The 23,895-nt window shown below is 41.1% G+C and overlaps 1 protein-coding gene across 4 annotated transcripts in view; it reads right to left on the reverse strand.

Moving 5' to 3' along the window:
- The window catches only part of TMEM108 (transmembrane protein 108), a 306,238-nt gene that overhangs the window by 169,789 nt on the left and 112,554 nt on the right, over nt 1-23,895 (reverse strand). The window contains exon 1 of one of the 4 annotated variants that reach the window (XM_058553003.1): nt 1,218-1,270. The exons of the other annotated variants lie outside the window; for them this stretch is intronic. The gene's annotated coding sequence lies outside the window, so the exon portion shown is untranslated. Of the gene's footprint in view, nt 1-1,217; nt 1,271-23,895 lie in introns of those variants that run through there. 4 annotated transcript variants of the gene reach the window in all.

The following is a 23,895-nucleotide window of genomic DNA, read 5'->3' on the forward strand; positions in this document are numbered from 1 at the left end:
CATCTGCATGTGCAGGGCACACATAAGCATGCAATCTCAAAATTCTTTCCCACTAGAATGAAAGAATGTTATAACTGTGAAATGCTTAAAATAAAACACTGCAATTCCTTCACACTACAATGTGAGAAGACAGCCCAGAGAGGTTAACTGACTTGCCCAAGGTCTGGTTCTCTGATACGACTGACTGATTTGATACGACAGCACCACCCCCCAACTCCCCCCCACCCCCACCCACACACACACACACTCATCACTCAGGGAGAGAGGATAAATGATATACTAACTTGCACGTTAAACCCTCAGATGTCTGGAAGCAATAGGATGATATTTAAAATATCATATCCTCGCGCATCATCCAGCAAAATTATTCTTAAAGACTTGAAATTTAGGATTAGAAAAGCTGCTGCCAACCTTGTTGCCAAGGTTTTATCAAAAGGAAATTTGGATTGGGAAGACTTATTTCTGTATATGCTCTTTCCAGGGATAACTGCACAAATCAATGGAGGACCATTTCCCACAGATTTGTCACAATATGCTCTAGACTGACATTTCTGTTTCTACTTATAAATAGGACAGATCAAGTTTTAAACTGGGTTTTGATTCTTAAGCCTTTTCAGAGTATTAAAAATTGACCCCAGCACAGTGGTTGATGCTATGCCTTTTAAAATCATTTTACATGACATGGCTTTGCAGGCACGGTTCAGACCCAGGATGGTTAAGGAATAATTATAAGCTGTGTTTACAATGGGAACAGAACAGTAGTATCAATTCAAATGGTTTGAGGGAAGTTAATCAATTCCTACCTCCAATGTTTTGCATGTAAGATTCAAGAATATCACAAATAGTTACCAACACTGTGAAGTAACCTTTAACGGTTCCTAATAAAGTGAACGATGTTGGCTCTAGAGAAAACAATACCAAAATGAAACCAAAAAAATGGGTTATTACTCTTGATCCTCCAACCCGAGAAGGATGTCAACACTGTTCTGGAGAATACGCCCTCTGACAGATTGGAAAGGCCCTAAATTCATTTGCCAAAGACAGTGGAGGCACCTATTCACTATTAGGTGAGAATTTTCCTACAGCTGGAGAAATCAATGAGCACTAACGGAAGGTCTTCCCCGTGCTCCACCATCAGGAGTTAGCCTGTAGGATCTTCGGCTCTGCAAACAAGAAGGGGAACACACACACGGGCAGAATGTTAAGGAAGAGCTTACCAACTCTCTCTTCAGCCTGCTCCACTGCAGGCTCAGGTGGCCACGGGGAGTTGGGATTAGGCTACTGCAGAGATAAACAGCGCCTGGGCATGGAACAAGGGAAGCCTGCATGGCAATGGACATGAAACAGTTAAACAGGAACACCTTTGGAGACAGGTAGAAGCGCAGGTAGGGTAAATGGCAGGGAGAAATTTACGAGTTAAACAGAAAACACCCATATGTCCATTCAATGGGGGAAACAACTGTTTCTAGCTGGGACCCTCATCAGGAAGTTACTTATTCAACCAAAAGTAGCTTAAAACATCCCCTCCTATTTAGTCTACAGTCAGAGCAAACAGGTCATTGTATTGAGAGAGGACGCAGATTAGAGAAATACGGACAGAGCCAGAGCAACAAGGCTAAGCCAAAACTGGGTTAACGGGTAGAGCAGGTGGCTGTATTCTGGAGAATTTGTGGCAGGACCCAAACTTCCTTACAAATACAGCCATGAAGATTATATTGTGAGTGACTGTTGAGGAGGTGTATAAGCAGAAATTAGGATAAACTCTATAGACAAGAAAGAAAACTTTATCAGTTTACCATCACATAATCAAGACTATCATGGAAAAGGATCAGCAGGAAAAAAATCAGTGTTCCACTGAACATCCTTTTACAAATTAGCTATAAACATTTACGGTTTGGTTAATTTATTACAGAATGTATGTAGTGGGCTTTCAAAGTTCAACCAACAGTGCATGCAATTTGAAGTTCAGGGGAAAACGTAATTTTTAAAATGTCATCTATAGGGGGCGGCCCAATGGTGCAGTAGTTAAGTTTGCACACTCCGCTTTGGCAGCCTGGGGTTCGCGGGTTCGGATCCCAGGCGCAGACCTACACACCACTCATCAAATCATGCTGTGGTGGCATCCCAGATACAAAACAGAGGAAGACTGGCATGGATGTTAGCTCAGGGCTAATCTTCCTCAGGCAAAAAAATTAAAAAAAAGGAAGTCTGTCAGCAGTTGATAGCTCAGAGCCAATCTTCCTCATCAAAAAAAAAAAAAGTCATCTATAACTAACCTGGCCTCACCTGCTGTTAGAGAGAAAATGTTACACTATTCACACTGTCAACCAATCTCCATTTAACCGACTTGCTGAATTAACCAGCACCCTCTGTTCCTTCTCTACATCATACCGACTGACCCCCTTGGTACACTGAGAACTCACAGGTAACAGGTTTCTCTCTGGGTGTCTCCACATTGTCTGCTTTCAAGAGTCAATTGTATCCCCAAATCTGTTTATGTCCATTTTATGTGTTATTTTAGTTACACGACATAATTAAATATACTGGGAAATGAGGAAAAAAAACGACTGTGAGTAGAAAGAGTTGTCTGTATGAAAACTAAATCGAATGCTTTGAATAGACTTAATTAAGGCAAATTTTCTTTAACAGTGCTTTCAATTAGGTGTCAAGGCAACTGTAAAATATTTTTTTAACTGTAAAAAATCTAAGATTCTATGCTCAAGTTTCTTTTTTAAGTGTCTTAAAGAAGTATTGCCCAGTAAAGAAAATACCAACTGGAAATTGTAGACAAAACATTATGGGGGTGATTTATGCTAGAAACAAGAAGGAGAACTCGAATCAGAAGACCAATATGCAAAGAAAAGGTCCCACATTAAAAGACTGCTGCATGAATATACATTTACATTAATTTAAAATAAAACGTTTAAGATATATACAGTGATTTGATTCCCTATTTTAACCACTTTTTAAAAATTAGTTCTGATCACCATCCAATGTAAGTCCTTTTACTGTAACTAAATGTCCCATCCAGCTTAAAATTTAGTCCGATACAATAATTTAAACAGTTCCTTTAGAAAACTCAGATTCCCTGACAGCTTTCTCCTCTTCCTACAATGGGACCCCAGCCCTCCCAGTGTCTGGTGGTGGTGGTAGTGGGGTAGCCTCAGGCATTGTGCCAGTCCTTTCTTAGGCACTGCCTGGCACCCCCTGGTCTGCAGTAATGCCCCTTGTTTCCCTGTCACTTCATGCCCTTCCGGCCTCTGATGGTAAAGAACCAGCCTGGCTCCTTTCACCTCCAGCAATGCTGCCAGGTGGGTCTAGCCAACTTCCCTTTGCTGTTCAGCTTCTCCTCAGCTCTGGCTGGCTGCAGACCCCCGAGTGTGCCCCATACCATTCAGCCCCCAGCCCAGTGGTCTGCCACAGCATCTGTTGTGATGCTTCCGCTGCGCACCTCAGCATCCTCGCTATATGGTAACTGAGCTGCTCCATATTGGTTTGGAGGGCCTCTGCACAGTGATCCTTCCCACTTCCCAGTCCCAACAAGAGTACAGGGATAGAATCCTGTGCCTGCGATGCTTCCCTGAATTCCTCAGTCTCCCAACACCAAAGCTCAGAGAGAACTCTGGAGATGCCCCTCTTGTGCCCATTTCTGTCTCCTTCTCTCTTTCCATTTTCCTTCCTCCCATCTTTACCCCGGCCAGGACAGAGGCAGATCTTTCTTTTATTTCTCTTATACCATCTTTTCCTTCTTCCTGACTCGTCTCCACGCTGCAGGAGAGCCCGTGGAGCTGGGCCCCCCAGGCTTGTCTTCTCTATACCTAAGGGGCAGATGAAGGAATTTAATGGACCTTCTCACTCCTCAATGCCTGCTTTCAAGGCGCCTGTCTTGCCAGTCTCCTACGCTGGAGCCATAAGCCCGTTATACCTTAGGAATGATGTGCTGCAATGAGACAAGACTTTAAGGAGAGGAGGGCAAGATGTATTGGTTTAATACCTGTGAAAACATACATTTCATTCCAAAGTGAGGGTTCAAACACTCCCAACGAATACTTCCATTATTATTATAAAGTTTCCTCTACCTCCAGCTAAAGATTAACATCTGCTATTGCTATACATAGATGTCTGAACTGCACAGTACAGTGAGGATGCTGGTGCCAGAGAGGACAAAACCGAGTCAGGAGCACCTCCTACAGAAACACCACCTTATCAAGACATGTATGGTCTGGGTGCTGTTACACAAGAGGCATCCTCCCTGGACTCCAGAAGGCTTCACTGAAGAGACAGGTGCATTCAGCACACCTCTAGCCGGGCCCTATGCTCCAGGGACGAGAAAAGAACAAGGCTTGCTGGCTGAAGCAGTTTCTCCAGTACACATAGGCAAATAAAGGCACAAGACAGTGTGCTCAAGCCTACAAGACTATTAAAACATGGAAGGAAAATGCCTTATCATGAACTTTCAAACCAGCCGACATAAAAACCACAACATGACAACAGCACATACCACTACGTAATGACCGTGGGATTCCTATGATTCTCTTCTCGTGGTCTGCTAACGTGTAGATGTGCCCAGTGAGAAATCTACACTGGAATCTCAGGCTGTTCTCTGCAGAGCGTGATCCCCAACAGGTCTTTTTAAAGAGTCCGTTCACATTTAAGCTCACAGAAGCTCTTTAGCGAGACTCAAACCCATGCATTTTTCTAGATAAAAGCAAATTTTAATCTTTTATAGTCTGCCTAGGACGATCAGAACTGAAGGGAAAAGTTAACCTTACCTACCCTCAATGCAGTCTGGTTAATCAATCTACCACCAGGAAGAAAAAACTCTACTTTCACTAAAATTGGAATGAAAAGCCAGCAGTCAAGCGCATGCAGAAACTATGAGACCTTGACACACCTGACAGACAAATGGCAGCTTGGTGGCAGATCAAGCCAGGTTGGGTTGCCTAGACAGAGTGAGATCTACTAGGTGGAGTACCAGGTGGGGGAGATCTGGGGTTCAGAGGCAAAGGCTAAGTGTATTGCCATAGCTTCATTGTGGCTTAAAATAACTTGGACTCAATGCTTTGGGAAAAAGACTTCTGAATATTTAGATTCTGTTTCAATATCAACCATCTTCAAACTTTCAGGGCTCAAAGCATAAAAGCTGAAATTTAATTTTGATCACTGTCAAGCTAGTTGATAACAAAAGTTTCCAAGAGTGGACTCAGAACTGCTTTAAGTTGGCTAGCTGGTTAATCTCTATTTTAGTTATCAAAGTCCAAGATGAATATGGTGATAATGAATAATCTCCCCTCCTCTGTTTAACTGAAATTCATGCTTCCAGATTTAGTCTGCTGAAAGTTTAATTTTCTTGGAACAAAATCACTCCTTGAAATCCTTTATGTGTTCCACTTAAATGTGCCTGAAAATGTTTCTCTCTTTGCAATGTCTTCTCATAAGAGGATAATCTTTGTCTGAGTCCAGGCTGTGGAAGGGGAAACTTTAGTGATGAAGAAGTGACCTTAAGCATTCAGTATTTAGAAAGAATGCAGGTTTTCCCCTCAAAAGGCATAGAACTAAGGAAGGAAGCTGTCAATTAGAGTGAAATTAAACACACACACGCACATGCTTTCCAAGTTCAGAGTAGTGATGAGGAGCAACGTAGCCCCTGAGCGGTTGCTAGGAGAAGGGCGGTTCTCTCTCATGATAAAGAAAAACAAAGAAATCTGAAGTGATGGGGCATAGGTAAGGCAACTCAGGCTCTTCTTTTCTGGGATAGGACAACTGATTACAGATGAGTATTTACCTTTACTTGGCACCGTCAACAAATGGTTGCCCAGCTCCTGGGTCAATAACTAGACTGAAAACAACCTTCAAGCATACACTTTAATATAGATTGTCTGTATTTGAAAACAATTGGGAAAGGGTCACTAATTCTCTGACTAAAGAATCAATTGAGTGCTTTTAGGAGTGTGTTTTTTTGGGACAGAACTGCCCAATAGTACCACACAACATCCTTTATGTCACACAGGACGTTCACAGCACAATCATAATGAAAGTAATTAAAAAAAATCTATTTCAGGGCTTCATTTTATTTTCTTTGTTAGACATAATTCCCTCTGGAAGCACCTATGATGTCATGATTATCTAATTCTACCAGATCCTCATTTGTTAATTCTGTTCATGTGACTCGAGCAGTTCTCCAACATCACTTCCAACAATTTCATGAATTCTAGCCTTGTAAACAATAAATGTTTAATAATTTCTATGATGAAAAGCAGGAAAAAGTAATGTTAAAAGCAGAACTCTGGAGTCAAACTGCCTAGGGTCCTGCCCTAGGTAGTTTCTAAGGCATTGGTTCTGCCATTTCTAAGCCACATGCTCTTGGGAAAATTACTGAACTCTCTGTGACTCAGTTTCCTCATCTGTAAAAGGGAAAAATGGGGATAATTACATCTCATAGGGTTGTTGTGAAGGTTAAATGCAAAGCACTTAGAGCAGTACCTGGCACACAGGCAACACTACGTAGCTGTTGACCACCACCACCACCACCACCACCACCACCACCACCACCACCATCACCATCATCATCATCATCATCAAAGTCTGTAGAGAATCATTACCAGCAAGATTCCAGGTATGCATAAGTCATGAGAACTCCTGACACCCAAAGTGGTAAATGAGACATTTAATGAGGCAACTAATGGTTCCCCATAAGGAAATTGGAAGAATCTGGCCATTTGCATTTCTTTAAACTATTCTGTAAATGTTGAGTCCTTATAAACAGTGTCAAGAGATTTTCACATATTGAAGTATATGGGGTAACTGAGTTTAAACCGATTCGGCTTGAACGAAAGAAGCCTGACTTATGGCCTATCAAACATACACTGTACATCTGGTTTAACCATTAAAGAATGCACTCTCTTAAGATATGAATGCATACTTCCCCTCCTACACCCTATTGGTAATGCCCATATTAGTCCCTATCCCCACATTAGGGTCATGTGGATCCACTAATTTGCAAGTAAATACCTCTTTGAAACTCTGAAAATATATCTTGGGTGTGTTTTTTATATATGTCCTTTGTTCTAAAAAGATAAGACTGTACTGAAAACCATGCTTCTCCAAAATGCTTTCTCAGGCCTTCCTGAGTTATAATCCTCACTCTGGCTCAAGTAAACTCACCTTATTTCTCTTATCTATATAATGGTTGTTGGTTATTTTGAACTGACAACAGGATAATTAATGATTTATGTTAGGCTCATTTGAGAGTTAAGCCTTTTCAGAAAAAGTGTAACATAATGGAGTCCCTTCATAACTGTAACTAAACAGAAATTTAACCAAACTTTATGCTATTTTTCTTGACGCCCCATGCAGTGCTTCTCAATCTTTTTGAAGCTGGGTACTTGAGGGTTATTGTAAGTAAGATTACCTTTACGAAAAGAAGTTAATCTTGTCAATTTGTTGTTTTCTTGTTTAACCTGAGGGGTGACTCAAGGGTCATGAGGATTTATGAGCTTGTTTTACAGAATAAAGAGAATGTCTTCAACGATCACCAGATAACCAACCTCCTGCTGCCGTTGATGCCCAGAAGTCAGATTGCCCAGGGGCTTACTGGGAGGGAAAGAAACACGGATTACTCCTTTGTTTCTCCAGAACTCCTCCTGCCAAGCCCCTTAGCTCTATAAAACCCTCTACTTTCTTCTCTTGAAAAGGCGGATTTGAGACAACCTCTCCTCCTGCCTTCTCGTTTTGGCCAAGTGTAATAAACCTTTCTCCATCTTCAAGCACCAACGTCTCAGTGACCGACTTACTGCACATGGGGCATAAGAACTTGAGATGAAGAGGTTTGGTATCATTTTCACAGAAGAATACCTAATAGAAGATGAGAGTGAACTAACAAATACTACCCCTCCCCCACCCTAATGCCAACTTCTGGAGTCTTGGGGTTTAGTGGAAAGTGGCCTCTCTAAGCAGGAAATTTCCTTGAAATCTTCTGTTTCATCTTTAAAAACCATGCCTATTTTGTTTTATATTCTGTAATACATACATATCACTTTAATATAAAAATAATTTTTAAATTATTTACAATAAAACTTGTTTACATTATTTTGCCCCCAACATCCTCAAGTAAAATTGTTATTCTCTGAAAGCACATCACATTTATCTGTTTATCCTATAGCTTGGCTAACTTCTTTCATGTACCTAGTAAGTGTGGACAAGCTACAATGTAGAGGCACGGATTAATGGAAAACCAGCCATCACCATCACCATCTACCTGGTGGTGAATTATCTTGAAGTCAGAGAGAGGAAAAAGCCAGAACCCACGACCTCAGGCTCACAAATGAGTAAAATAATTAAAAAATATCATCTGATGACCAACTCACCTCACAGAGCTGCATCTTGCTAATAACACCCGCTTTTAGTTGCCTAATTGTCCTCACTTACCTAAATGTTAGGAACACGGGCCAGGGTGATATGAGGTTTAACTGCCGATTATCTGGGGGTGGACAGATCAATCTGAAGATTAAGCATGCCCAAAAGGTAAGCACAGATAATGCTTTTGTCAAAAAATAAAATCATCACAATTCACCATGAGTATCTATATCTTTGAATGTGTCTATTATTGGAAATACATATTAATAAATAGATATAATTTCTTATCATATCTTGGGGACATCTCTCTTTCTTCAAACACACAAAAACCCAGCAGTATATTTTAACAGACTTTGATCTTTTTAAAACTCGGTGATTTTAATATGTTGACCGTTTCTTTGTTGAGGAAGTAAAATGACGTTTAGTTGTGTGCACACCATCAACACCCAAGCTATTTATGCTTTTTTTGGATGATATTTTAGAATATTAATGTGTTTCGAATATTGGATACATTTTGAACTGAATATGTTTATAATTAAAGTTTTGGTACCACATTTTGACTAGTTTTGGTTTAACCATGCTTTAAATTACCTGTGATCTTTCCTCTCCCCACTTACACCTTAGTTAATCGAGAGTTGGGAGATCCTGGAGTCTAGAGCAGGGTTTTCAACGGGCAGCATCTTAGAAACTTTCAATTTGTTTGTTTAACTAAACAGAAATGGAATGGTGGCCTAAAATATTTGGGTGGCCTCAACTGTCTTTTTTTTATACAACACAGTCCTGTATGTGCATTGGTGGACAGTGTGAATATTAGTTTTTCTGTAGCAGTTGATGGTGCTCAGGGCAAGCTGCCCCAGGAAGCACCACTCTGGTATGCGGATTATTTCGAGCTGAAGACAATAAGGACTCAGAGAGCTCAGGAAAAATATTTGAGTTTCCCCTCCCAAACTGCCTAAAGAATTTAAAACCAAAAAATCTGTTTTAGGAAGGGGTTATTATCATGACTGCTATAAAAGATAATTTAGGATAGAGGTTACAATAGAAAAGGCACCAACAAGCCCATCTTATCGGGAGTCCTGTCTCTCTGGCCACATTCTTTGGATGGCCCTGCGAGGAGTTGTCAGACAATCATTTACAAGGGAAGTCTCCATTTGTAAAGGTATCTCCCTCTCTGTATTGAGAAAAAGGGGGGGGTGAGCTCATTTCTAGTAACTTATCAATGTGGAAGATGAGGCCTTGGGGCTGTATAATAAACCTTACTCTTGTTTACTGTGCTTTAGTGGTAATCTCCTGTAACTGACTCCCCCACCCCCAAAATCCTCCTTTGTCATTGGCTGAAAATGATATTTAAGACGAGAATTTCTGCTATTGTGTTGAGAAACGCAGTGTCCCTGCTTTCTCCCATGTATACATGTTATTAAACTTGGTATTATTTTCTCCTGCTAACCTGTCTTGTTGATTATTTGGCCAGGCAGAAGAACCTTAAGGGAAAGGGCAGAGGGAGATTCTCCCTCTTCCCCCGACACAGTCATAAACAGAGATAAAAGTGCTTAGTTTGGAATTCTTAAATTTTTTTTTTTTAAATCTCCTAGGAAGCATATGTTACCATTCTTCACAAGTGGATGGAAAAGTAAGTCATTTCTTACCATGAAATTTTAAGGAAAACGTTACTTTAATAAAAATGAGAATGCTGTGGTGTAAAAGTAGCCCTCTCTCCATGTCTCCCCACTGTTAACATCAGAGCAGTAGTGAAATAATGAATGCACTGTTAATGAACCCAAGAAAATAAAAATGTTAGCATCCAACCCCGCCCTTGTTTGCAGTACGTCTGCCTGAGATGGCCGGCTGTTATTCAACCAGCTAATCACGTCTTTTGTTCGAATCACTGTGTTTTTACTCCTGGGGCTAATCTACACAGCCATCTGGTATCTGACAGCTAATTGCCTTTTCCAAGTCCCAGGAGCCCGGGAGGCATCTCAGAGGAAACTGGATAGACCTTCCCAGGTAGAGCAACTGCAGGAGCCAAGACGGAGGGAAGTTTAGAGTGATAAGTTTCAACTGGAGTCCAGATTTTGCCCCATGTTACAATAAACCTGGAGTTTATATGGGAAATGATGGTCCTGACAATACTCTTTAGTACGACATAGTCTAGAATCTGCTTCCACTTTCCTCGGTAGCCTCGTCTCCTAACAGTCCAACTGAGTCAGCATCTCTAGGGGTGAGGCTCAGAAAGCCGTGTGGTTCAAGAGCTGCCTCAGGTGATTCCAGCGTACAGTCCAGACATCGGGGATAAGATAGTGAACAGTGCACAGTCCCTTTCCTGCAGAAATAATATTTTAGGGTTTTGTTTATAATCATTATTTTCCTGAGTATAAAAGAAATACATGCTTACTGCAGAAAGCATGGAAAATACCAAAAAGTCTAAAGATAAGCCCAGAACCATATCAACCAATGATAACCATAGTTGATATTCTCTACATACCTGCAAATACTTTTTCCAAAAACTAAGATTATATGTACAAGACACTCTAGAGTCTTTTTTTTTCCACCTACCAATATGTCATAAAGAGTTTTTAAAGGGACATGTCTTTTTACTGACTTGTAAACTCTCTTTACAGTTAATGATGTTAAAATGCTCTTCTCAGCTACTTTGAGTGATCCAAAGTGTAGTGCATCTAAGTCCGCCCAGGCCTGATGGGCATTTGGTATTTTTTCTCTCAGGAGGATCCAAGGGCTGTCTTTTGGGCTCCGAACGATCCAAGCAGCCCTCACAAAGCCTCTACATCTCCATGCAAGGGTGATCTGAAGATTGCCCTCAATCCATCCCTTCAAGCCACTCTGCTCTGCTGCTTTGGACTCTTTCAGAAGTGATACGGAAATATGCTGTGTAAACAGAGGTTGTTCTGCACAAGCCTGCAGTCTTCCCAGGTGTTCAATGAGAACCCAGAAAAATGGCTTTGAAGAGAATCAAGTGGAGTTTCATGAAACATTTTTAATAAACATCTCATATCCCTCATATCAATGGCAGTAGTGTTTTTACATTTTGCTATTGTATGGGTACAAATGCATAAAATATCTTTTCCCACAGGATAATGTGCATTCCCCATCTACACTGCTCTGTACTTTTGTCAGTATGGTACATATTGGTGCCCCGGTAGGATACACAAACACTCTCCCATGTGGACTCTAAAATATACTTGTTACTAACGTTATTTTCAGCAGAAATACTTGTATTGTGCACATTTAAAGTTAACAGACAAAGTCACTCTCACAACCCTAACATAGCCAGAGTTGTCACACTCAGCTGTAAAACCCTGTCACATTCACAACTGTATCAGCAATGCCAAGCACGGTGCCTGGGACACAGTATTCATTAACACCTGAACAGTATCAGGTTAAAGGTCTTGACCACATCATGTGGCCAGTAAGTTGGCAGAGTGAGGATACTCCCAAACCCAGGAGTCCCACTACAAGTTCAGCGTTCCTTCTACTATATCATGCTGCCTCTGGCTGGCCTCTTAAATTCCAATACAAAGCTTTTCATTCATTCTCACCAATGACAGGCTACTGGGTCCTCACTGTTCAGCTCAGGGACTGCCCACTTTTCAAGGTATCAGGCTTTCCGTACATGGCTCATGAGAGTGGCTGGGTTAAAAACTGTGTTACATCATTGGTATGTTCCATTACCAGAAGAACTAGCCTTTAGAGGAGCCAAGAAACTCTCCATGGTGTTAGGTCAAGTCAGAGAGAAATCCTGGTTCCTATCACCCTTGCTGTGACTTGGCACTAGGTCTTGCCTGCTGAGATTAATAAAATTCTTCTTGCCACATAGTAGAAAAAGGCACTAAATATAGTTCATGCAAAGGCAGGCACATAAAGATGGTTGTGATGGCTGCTCTATAAATTAATCTGATTTAAGAGACCAACTCTAATGCAAGAAAAAGGAAAGGAACATTATGAAAAGACAGTTAATTAATCTGTGCATCTCTGACGGGAAGTTACAACATGAAACGTAGGTAAGGGTAATGAGAAATAGGCAAAATCCTAGTTTGGAATAGTGAGAAAACTGAAAATCAGGAGCTTGAGACTGAAACGCGTAGCTAGCTGTCAGAGAACAAATCCCTAGTGTGGGACAAATTGGGGCCTTCGTCAGCAGCCTGAGCTTGGGAAACCCAGTGGCCAGTGCTGATTCGACTCAGAGGGAGGAGAAGGGTGAGACTAGAGGAGGACCCTCCACCCACTGGCAAAATTATTTTTCTTTGAGAGGGAGGATGCTGAAACATGCTCCCTCTCACAGCTTTCAAGGCTGCAGCTGTCGTTCCTTTTAATCTGATTTTTCTGGTACAGAAAGGTTTGGGGGATCAGAGTAGACGGCAGTGTGAGCTCCTGAATGACTGTCCCCAGGGCAGAGTCTCCGATGGCCTGGCTAGGGCAAACAGGAACAGCCTCTCCTTCCCCCACCCCCGCACTGTTGACCATGATAGCCATTACCACTTGTAATTCTCTGCTCTCCTTATCCCACCCTCCTTGATTCCTGGAGTGTACGAAGAATATCGGGGCAACTTACTCCTCATCGTTATAAGCTGGGCTGGGAAACACTGTGCCATCCCAGGGGATCATGTGTGCTTCCCCACACCTCTTCCAGCTGTTGCCTTCCAGATTATCCTGACTCTTCCCCACTGGATGGAGAAGATAATGGCCACTTTATATGTCAATTTACTCTAAGACGATGGCCAGGAGGAAAAGGAAAGCAAGACAAGAAGCCAGTAGCCCTTCTCAGGGTTCCTGACCTCTGCCATCTGAATCTCTCCCTCATGAATATTTATGTCTAACTCCTTCCCTTGGCAGTCTCTGGGGGGACGGCAGCTGAAAGGCTCAAAACTATGGCAGCTAGAAACGGGAGAACTGATGGGCACACAACTGGAAAGCAGGCAACAGCCATCAAACCCAGGTTCGTTGGATGCAGACCTCTGACCAAAATCTAGATGGGGCGGGAGAAAACCTCAGCCACAGATGTTACTATAATGCCCACATTACCTGTGGAAACCACATTCCCAGCAAACTGTTTCACAAGCTGCCAGAAATAGACAGAATGCAGCTGGGAGCTCTGAGCTGTGCTACTCTGCAAATAATTTAACTGCATACAAATGATAGCTATTATACAGCAGGGATCCCCCAGGGAAATAATTTCTATTCCCAGCTCTCTTATAACCTGATGAGTCAGTTGAGGTCAGCTGGTTGGAGCAGTGTGCTAACAAAACCAAGGACTCAGGAAAGCTGCTCTGGCAGACCCGACCATTTTGCAGAGGAAAGCCCTGCTTCCTTCCCCCAGACCACATCCTGTAATCTTAAGGGTCTGTCTCACAAATGTGTGTTGGACATAAGGGAGCCTAAGAGAGAGCACCGATGGCTCCAGAAGCCAGAAGCCAGAACCCACTACTGGAGAAAAGAGTCAGGGATAAAACATGACCCGACCCCCAGTGTAGGAATCAGTCACTGTTACGACCATGTAGTGAGATCACTCTTCATCTTGGTCTGCTTACGTCAGGCTGTCTGGTATCACGTTCTTTTCTCTGCCTCTGACAGTTCCCCTTCCCTTTTAGGTTTGGTTTCTTTTTTTTTTTTTTTTATTGGTTTACAACATTGTAAAAATTTCAGGTGTACATCATTGTACTTCTATTTCTGCATAGATTACATCATGTTCACCACCAAAATACTAATCACAACCCATCACCACACACATGTACGGAATTATCCCTTTCACCCTCCTCCCTTCCCCTCTGGTAACCACCAATCCAATCTCTGTCTCTATGTGTTTGGTTACTGTTGTTATTATCTACTACTTAATGAAGGAAATCATACGGTATTTGACCTTCTCCCTCCGACTTATTTCACTTTACATTATACCCTCAATGTCCATCCATGTTGTCACAAATGGCTGGATTTCATCGTTTCTTATGGCTGAGTAGTATTCCATTGTGTATATATACCACATCTTCTTTATCCATTCGTCCCTTGATGGGCACTTAGGTTGCTTCCAAGTCTTGGCTATTGTGAATAACGCTGCAATGAACACAAGGGTGCATGTACCTTTGCAAATTGGTGTTTTCAAGTTCTTTGGATAAATACCCAACAGTGGACTATCTGGATCATATGGTAGTTCTATCCTTGCTTTTTTGAGGAATCTCCATACTGTTTTCCATAGTGGCTGCACCAGTTTGCACTCCCACCAGCAGTGTATGAGAGTTCCCTTCTCTCCACGTCCTCTCCAACATATGTTGTTTCCTGTCTTGTTAATTATAGCCATTCTGACGGGCATGAGGTGATATCTCATTGTAGTTTTGATTTGCATTTCCCTGATAGTTAGTGATTTTGAACATCTTTTCATGTGTCTGTTGGCCATCTGTATATCTTCTTTGGAGAAATGTCTGTTCAGGTCTTTTGCCCATTTTTTAATTGGGTTGGTAGTTTTTTTGTTGTTGAGATGCACGAGTTCTTTATATATTTTGGAGATTAAGCCCTTATCAGATGTATGGTTTGCAAATATCTTCTCCCAATTGTTAGGTTGTCTTTTCGTTTTGTTGATGGTTTCCTTTGCTGTGCAGAAGCTTTTTAGTTTGACGTAGTCCCATTTGTTTATTTTTTCTATTGTTTCTCTTGCCCAGTCAGATGTGGTGTTTGAAAAGATGTTGCTAAGACCGATGTCGAAGAGCGTACTGCCTATGTTTTCTTCCAGAAGTTTCATAGTTTCAGGTCTTACATTCAAGTCTTTAATCCATTTGGAGTTAATTTTTGTGCATGGTATAAGGCAAGGGTCTACTTTCATTTTTTTGCATGTGGCTATCCAGTTTTCCCAACACCATTTGTTGAAGAGACTTTCTTTTCCCCATTGTATGTTCTTGGCTCTTTTGTCAAAGATTAGCTGTCCATAGATGTGTGGGTTTATTTCTGGGCTTTCGATTCTATTCCACTGATCTGTGTGTCTGTTTTTGTGCCAGTACCATGCTGTTTTGGTTACTATAGCTTTATAGTATATTTTGAAATCAGGAAGTGTGATACCTCCAGCTTTGTTCTTTTTTCTCAGGATTCCTTTAGCTATTCGAGGTCTTTTGTTGTTCCATATAAACTTTAGGACTCTTTGTTCTATTTCTGTGAAAAATGTTGTTGGAACTTTGATAGGGATTGCATTGAATCTACAGATGGCTTTAGGAAGTATGGACATCTTAACTATGTTAATTCTTCCAATCCAAGAGCCCGGAATATCTTTCCATTTCTTTGCGTCTTCTACTTCAATTTCTTTCAGAAATGTTTTATAGTTTTCGGTGTACAGATCTTTCACCTCTTTGGTTAAGTTTATTCCTAGGTATTTTATTCTTTTTGTTGCAATTGTAAATGGGATGGTATTCTTAATTTCTCTTTCTGCTACTTCGTTGTTAGTGTACAGAAATGCAACTGATTTTTATATGTTGATTTTGTATCCTGCAACTTTACCATATTCGTTTATTACTTCTAAAAGTTTTCTGGTGGATTCTTTAGGGTTTTCTATATATAAAATCATGTCATCTGCAAATAGTGACAGTTTCACTTCTTCCTTTCCAATTTGGATCCCTTTTATTTCTTTCTCTTGCCTGATTGCTCTGGCTAGGACTTCCAGTACTACGTTAAATAGGAGCGGTGACAGCGGGCATCCTTGTCTGGTTCCTGTTCTTAGAGGGATAGCTTTCAGTTTTTCACCATTGAGGATGATATTAGCTGTGGGTTTCTCATATATGGTCTTTATTATGTTGAGGTACTTTCCTTCTATCCCCATTTTATTCAGAGTTTTTATCATAAATGGATGCTGTATCTTGTCAAATGCTTTCTCTGCATCTATTGAGATGATCATGTGATTTTTGTTCTTCATTTTATTAATGTGGTGTATTACGTTGATTGATTTATGAATGTTAAACCATCCCTGCATACCTGGAATAAATCCCACTTGATCATGGTGTATAATCTTTTTAATGTATTGTTGTATGCGATTTGCTAGTATTTTGTTGAGGATTTTCGCATCGATGTTCATCAGTGATATTGGCCTGTAATTTTCTTTTTTTGTGTTGTCCTTGTCTGGTTTTGGTATCAGGGTAATGTCAGCTTCATAGAATGAGTTAGGGAGCTTCCCTCCCTCCTCAATTTTTTGGAAGAGTTTGAGAAGGATAGGTATTAAGTCTTCTTTGAATGTTTGGCAGAATTCACCAGGGAAGCCGTCTGGTCCTGGACTTTTATTTTTGGGGAGGTTTTTGATTACTGTTTCGATCTCCTTACTGGTGATTGGTCTATTCAAATTCTCTACTTCTTCTTGATCCAGTTTTGGAAGGTTGTATGATTCTAAGAATTTATCCATTTCTTCCAGATTGTCGAATTGGTTGGCATATAGCCTTTCATAGTATTCTCTTATAGTCTTTTGTATTTCTGAGGTGTCTGTTGTAACGTCTCCTCTTTCATTTCTGATTTTACTTATTTGTGCCTTCTCTCTTTTTTTCTTGGTGAGTCTAGCTAAAGGTTTGTCAATTTTGTTGATCTTTTCAAAGAACCAGCTCTTGGTTTTATTAATTTTTTCTATTGTTTTTTTGGTCTCTATTTCATTAATTTCTGCTCTGATTTTTATTATTTCCCTTCTTCTACTGATTTTGGGCTTTGTTTGTTCTTCTTTTTCCAGTTCCTTTAGGTGCATTGTTAGATTGTTTATTTGAGATTTTTCTTGTTTGTTGAGATAGGCCTGTATCGCTATAAACTTCCCTCTTAGAACCGCTTTTGCTGTATCCCATAAATTCTGGCATGTCGTATTTTCATTTTCATTTGTCTCCAGGTATTTTTTGATTTCTTCTTTGATTTCTTCGTTGACCCAGTCGTTGTTCAGTAGCATTTTGTTTAATCTCCACGTATTTGTGGCTCTTCTGATTTTCTTCCTATAGTTGATTTCTAGTTTCATACCGTTGTGGTTAGGTTTGGTTTCTAATCCACAGTACTTAAAAGCAAAATAATCAAGCAAGTTAATAACTATACCTAATCAGAGTCAATAAGGTTCTAAGTGGTCCACAGTTTTGTAGCAGGATACCAAGAATGAAGAGATTTACCTTCTGTGTATTTGGTTTCTAATAAAAAGTTCGTAGGATTCAGTGCTCCTCAAGTAGAGTTATTTAGTATACTCTTTCTTAAATACCATTCAGTTTAGAATTCACTAAAATTTTTATTCAGTTTCCCTTTTTTGCTGTCTGTGTAGCAGGTACAAAACTGTTAACCTATGAGCATCCCCAGTGTCACCTCCACCACTCCCCCATCCCTCCCCAGCTTCCAAGTGTGCCTGCTTGACTCCTGACTTATTATGCTGATTCAGAAAATGGGCCCAACACCAGGAGGTGCTCAGCCACGATACAGGTTTTTGAGGTGAGTTCTTTGGTTGGGAGTTGGCAGGGAGACAGAAAGATAAAATTGGTGGACTGGCTGCCATGAATGTCGGGTATCATGAATGACAGAGATGGTGAAGCAGGATTTTAACAAGTTTTGTTATAGGTAAAAAATATACTCTCCCACCTTGGGCATTTTCTCGGGAGAGTGACAAAAGATTTCAGGTGCCTTCAGTTATATTTTTCTGCTGGACAGCTGTTTCTTTGAACATGTCATTGCATAGGATCAGGACCAAATGGAACCCCAGCTATATTAAAGGCTTCATATTTTGTTTTTCTCTAATATAATTAATAATAGTAGCTAACATTTACTGAGCACTTACTATGTGTCATTCATTCACCAATAAATATTAACTGAACACCTAATATGTTCTAGGCACTATTCCACGCACTGGGGAAACACCAAAGAACAGGACATGAAAGGTCCCTGTCTTTATGAAGCTTACTTTCTGATGGGAGTAGAAAGATAATGAACAAATAAATAAACAAGAGACATAAAGAATGAGGGGTGGCTACTTCAGACCGGGCAATTACAGGATGCCTCTGTGATCTGAACAGACATTTTTCCCAAGAAGATATACAGATGGCCAACAGGTACATGAAAAGATGCTCGACATCACTAATCATCAGGGAAATGCAAATCAAAACCACAACGAAATATCACCTCATACCTGTTCGAATGGCTACCATCAAAAAGACAAGAAATAACAAGTGTTGGTAAGGATATGGAGAAAAGGGAACCCTTGTACACTGTTGGTAGGAATGTAAATTGTTGCAGCCACTATGGAAAATGGCATGTAAGTTCTTCAAAAAATTAAAAATAGAACTACCATATGATTCCATTTCTGAATATTTATCCAAAGAAAACAAAAACACTAACTCAAAAAGATACATGTACCCCCATGTTCATTGCAGCATTATTTACAATAGCCATGATATGGAAACAACTTAAGTGTCCACTGATGGATGAATGGATCAAGAAAACATGGTGTATATATATGTACACATACATACACATACACACACACAATGGAGTATTATTCAGCCATAAAAAAGAATGAAATCTTGTCCTTTTCAACAACATGGATGGACCTTGGGGGCATTATGTTAAGTGAAATAAGTCAGGGGCCAGAGCCGTGGCGCAAGCGGTTAAGTGCGGGCCTTCCACTGCGGCGGCCCGGGATTCGCCGGTTCGGATCCCGGGCGTGCACCGACGGACGCACCGCTTGGCAAGCCATGCTGTGGCGGAGTCCCATATAAAGTGGAGGAAGATGGGCATGGATGTTAGCCCAGGGCCCGTCTTCCTCAGCAAAAAGAGGAGGATTGGCAGATGTTAGCTCAGGGCCGATCCTCCTCACAAGAAAAAAAAAAAAAAGAAATAAGTCAGAAAGACAAATACCGCATGATCCCTCTTATACTTGGAATCTAAAACAAGAGCCAAAAAACAAGCTCATAGATACAAAGGCCAGACTGGTAGTTGCCAGAGGTAGGGGGTGTGACGTGTGCAAAATGGGTGAAGGGAGTCAAAAGGTACAAACTTCCAGTTATAAAATAAATAAGTCATGGGGATGTAATGGACAGCATGGTAACTATAGTTAATAATACTGTATTGCATATTTGAAAGTTGCTGAGAGTAAATCTTAAAAGTTCTTATCACAAGAAAAAAATTCTGTAACTATGTACCGTAATGCATGTTAACTAGTCTTATTGTGGTGATCATTTCATAATATATACAAATATCGAACCATTATGTTGTACACCTGAAACTAATATAATGTTGTATGTCAATTATACCTCAATAAAAAAAAGAATGCCTCTTTGAGGATGTTAAACTGGGACCTGATGGTGTGAAGAAGCCAGTCATGTGAAGATCAGTGGATGAGCACTCCAGGAAGCAGAAATAGCTTGTACACAAGTGCCAATGTCGATGGGTACTTGGAGTGTTAAGAAAGGAAGAGGCTCAGAGTGGTTGAATCAAAAGGACAAGACTGTACAAAATGACATCCAAGATGGAGGCAGGGACCAGATCACACAGGGCCATGCAGGCTTGGGTGAGGAGCTTGGGTTTTATTCAGTGTGCCCAAATTGAGAGGTCAATAGAGGATTTTAAGCAAGGAAATGACAAGATATAATTCTCATTTTTAAAAGATCATATTGGCTTTTATATAGAAAATAGCTTTTGGGGGGACCGGGTGAAAGCAGGAAGGCCAGTTAGGGGCTCAGGTGACAGTGTTCCCTTAATGTCAGATGCCATGCTTATCATACACATAGTTCACTAAATCCTCAAACAGTTCCTCAAAGAAGTGTATGCAATGACACAGGACTTGGGCTTGGCATAAGGACAGCACTGGACCGACCCAGATACATAAGAAGTGGGGCCAGATGGCGAGGCTGAGTGACTTGCAAAGAGTAAACCAACAAGTCCTCCAAGTCCAGAGAGGTTTGAAGGCATGGCCAGGTTAGCAGTGACAGCAAGGTGTGGTCAACTGATTACACGCACCTTGGAAGAAATCCACCAGCTTTTCTATAAATGGAAAGCATTCAATGGTGGCAGCCCAAGGCAGTCAGTCCAGCCATGTTCTAATTAAAGGGACCTGGCTCCAGGGTCCAGGGCTAAAATCTTTTAACCTATGCTTGAAAGAGCAGTGTTCAAACTTTTTGGAATGAGTCCTAAGGCTCAGGGACTTCTAGGAACTCAGTATGGAAACTCAGCCTTGTTTGGTTCTTGATGGCAGAATGCAGTACCCAATGGAAGCCCTGTTCCCAACTACCTTCCTGAAAATTCTCTTCCCATGACAAAGACCTAAAATCCACAGACAATGCCATGGTGCAGCTTTTAGGTACCTCCCCCTTTCATTGCTTCAGTTTTCACAAAAACCTCAGCTTCCTGTTGAGGCTGGTGTGTAAATGTTAAATGAGTGACACCAACTAAATGTGAACAAAAGTTTAATCACTGAGGTAATCCAAGTCTGTATGTTAAACAGATGTTGAGCAAAGTTACCATGTTCCCCAAGTCACAAAGTTGGGAGTACCTATTAGTTTGCTTATTTATTTTCTTTCTCTCTTTTTCTCCCTCCCTCCCTTTCTGCACCCCCCTCCTTCCCTCCATCTCTTTCTCTCTCTCTCTCCTTCCCTCCCTCCCTCTTTTCTCTCCCCATCCTTCCCCTTCCCTATCTCCTTCCTTAAGCCAACAGTAAGTAAATGTCAATCATGCTAGAAAAAGGTTTCTTTCAATCTAGGATTCCAGATATTATGCCTGTTTAAACAGACGTAGAGAAATGAAGGGAGAGGGGTTGGGTAAATTCAGAGGTCCACCTCCAAATCTAATTTTGTTCACAGCTAAGCAAGTTAAGTTAAACTATAAAATAGGTTAAAAAAATTCTAGCAAATGATATCTGTCAACCTCCAAGCACTTCAACTAACATTTGTTCCCTTCTGCAACAAGCAGAAGTTGGAAATGAAGAACAGAACACAGGGCTGAGCAGGCCAAAGATCAGGGTTGTAGCTCTGACAATTACTTGTGAGAACTTGAGCAAATCTCTTAAGCCCTCTGGACCTTTGTTTCCTGGTTTATTTAACAAGGGAGCCAAGCCAGGGTGCCCCCCAAATTTAATTCTAGCCTTAAAAAGTATTCTTTCAAAGTCAAAGAACATCCGAATGGAGAGTATAAACAACAGATGATTTCATGTATACGGAGCAATATCTGTTTAAGCTTTAGGTTTCTAACAGAAGTCCTTTACACAATATCATAAAGCTAGGCAGGGGGAGGGGAGATATAGAATGCTCACTACTACCTAACTTAAAGCTGTTCATTCTTTCCTTTGTCCCAGGTCCACATGCACTGCAAGATGGTCAGTAACTACACCCTTTCGCCCTCTAAGTGCCAAGGATTTGGATAATGAAAGTGAAAAGATACTAAACCACTAAGCAAAATTCTTTCTTGTTTGCTAAGACTACAGAAACAACCTAGCATGAAAAGGGAGTATTGTTTTAGACCTAAGTCCAACTTTTCAGGTGTGGCTACAGTTTGACAACTGGAACCACACACACTCTCACGTCCAAACCCACTAACCAAGCAAACACAGTTGTTGTTTCCTCATGCTTCCACTGAATGGGTCAGCTTCTCTACTCCTATCAGTTCCACTTTCCAGAACCAGCTTCTCCATCATGGACTGCTGGGAACTCCTGAGCCCAGGCAGCAAACACTGTGATTTCCCTGCAGGTTAGACATTTATGAGGTTGAGAACTTGAACTTGAAACTGAGTGACCCACCTGAGGTGAAGTGGGCCCCAAGGCGAGCTCCCCTGCCCCGAAGGATGACTTCTGCCTCAGGATGGCCGGCAAGCAGCCAGCCCTGTCATCAGCACACCACAGGACGTCATGTAGTTCTTGACAGCTATCAACAAGGAAGGTGACTGTGCATCAGGAATTGTCTGATTCCTGGTTCTCCCCGTGCTTCTCAACACGCATTCTTACTTGTAGTAATATCAGGAGCAAAACCATTACATTCTCTCTGTATCCTTGTTGGATCCTCTTAAAATAGAACAAAACAGAGACCTCACAAAGTCTGAGGAAGAATTCAGAAAAAAATGAAAAGTGGAAGCAGAATGAAAGGGTACAGAGTAGCAGTTAAAGGAAAGAGGACTTAGAGCCACACTGCCTGGGTGTGAATCCCAGCTCTGTCACTGTTAGCTGCATGACCTTGGGTAAGTCATTTAACCTCTCTGTGACAGTTTCCTCATCGTAAAATGGAGATAACAACAGTACCCACTAATAGGGTTGTTGGGAGAATTAAGTAAGTTAACAAGGACACGTGGAACGATGTCTGAGTTAGAGCTACATAAGTGTTAATTATCACTATTGTTGTCATCATCATCATTGTGGGTTTCTTAAAACTGACTGTAAACTTGTGGTTCTACTCTTGGAAAAGAATTATACCAGATATACGCCAAGTAAGATACAAGAACCCTCAAAGATTAAGTAGTTGACGCGGGGGGATCCCCTGGAGCAGATGGAGGAAAATAAAATAACCATTTAGAGCATGGATAAATGCAGCCAAGGAGAACTGAGAGAACTGCACAGGTGTATAAATGCTTTAAAATATCTAAATTCCAGGAAAATGGGCTGTGGGGATTTGCCTAACTTAATTAAGAAAACGAGAATAAAAACTAATTTACAGGTGGAAAACCACAAAAGATGCCATAGTGATGAGCTCCTACTCATCACTGTCAACTGGTACTATCAAGTCACATGTGGAGCGACTCATCACCCCGTTTAAAGAGGAGAAAATCATAGAAGACAATCTATCAGAAACAGCGGGATGTCACAAGTAAAGATCCAGGGAGAAAACGAATGCAATCTGGGGAGAAATGAATGTTCTCCTTGTGTGTATGGCAAGCCTGCATTTTTGCTGTCCTTTTCCAGGTGATTCATGGAATGCTCCGACAGATACAGCATGACTGTAATGCTCTCCTTGTATGGAAAAGGCTGGTGGTGTTTACAGCCTGGTAAACACATCTAGGGGCTGAGCTCTACTCAGCTGTGTTAGCCAACTTTTCACAAGCCTTGATTAGCTGGTTGATATTAGCCAGCTGAGGGAAAGGTCAACAGGAAACAGTAACCAAGGATACCAGCCCTGTGATAGCATCTCTCACGACTGCCTATTTACTGAATTAATTCTCCTTCCCCTCATTCTCGAGACACTCAGTTCTCCAAGTACTGCTGGAAGAGGGACAGTGCTCTCTCACATTTCCCTCCATGCACACTGCACATACTTGGGCTTAGGAAGGGGGTGGCTTGCCAAAGTAGCAACAACAGTTCACCAAGCATGGCTGAATTACAGGCAATTTCTCTCCTATTAAGTCTTCAGCATTTTTTGATTATCTATGAAAAATGTGTCACTTTTGTGACGTTAAAAACTAAAGTTTGTTTCCTTAGGCCAACATACTTCACATGTAACTAATCTCTAAGATATGAGGTACAACAAAGATAAAGGTGGAGGGCAGAATTCACCTCTGTTTTTTGTGTTTGTTTTTGTCTTAATCTATAAATCTATTAATCTATAAATCTGTTTTAATCTATAAAGAGAGTTGAC

Source organism: Diceros bicornis, chromosome 2, assembly GCF_020826845.1.
Source record: "Diceros bicornis minor isolate mBicDic1 chromosome 2, mDicBic1.mat.cur, whole genome shotgun sequence".
NCBI lineage: Eukaryota > Metazoa > Chordata > Mammalia > Perissodactyla > Rhinocerotidae > Diceros > Diceros bicornis.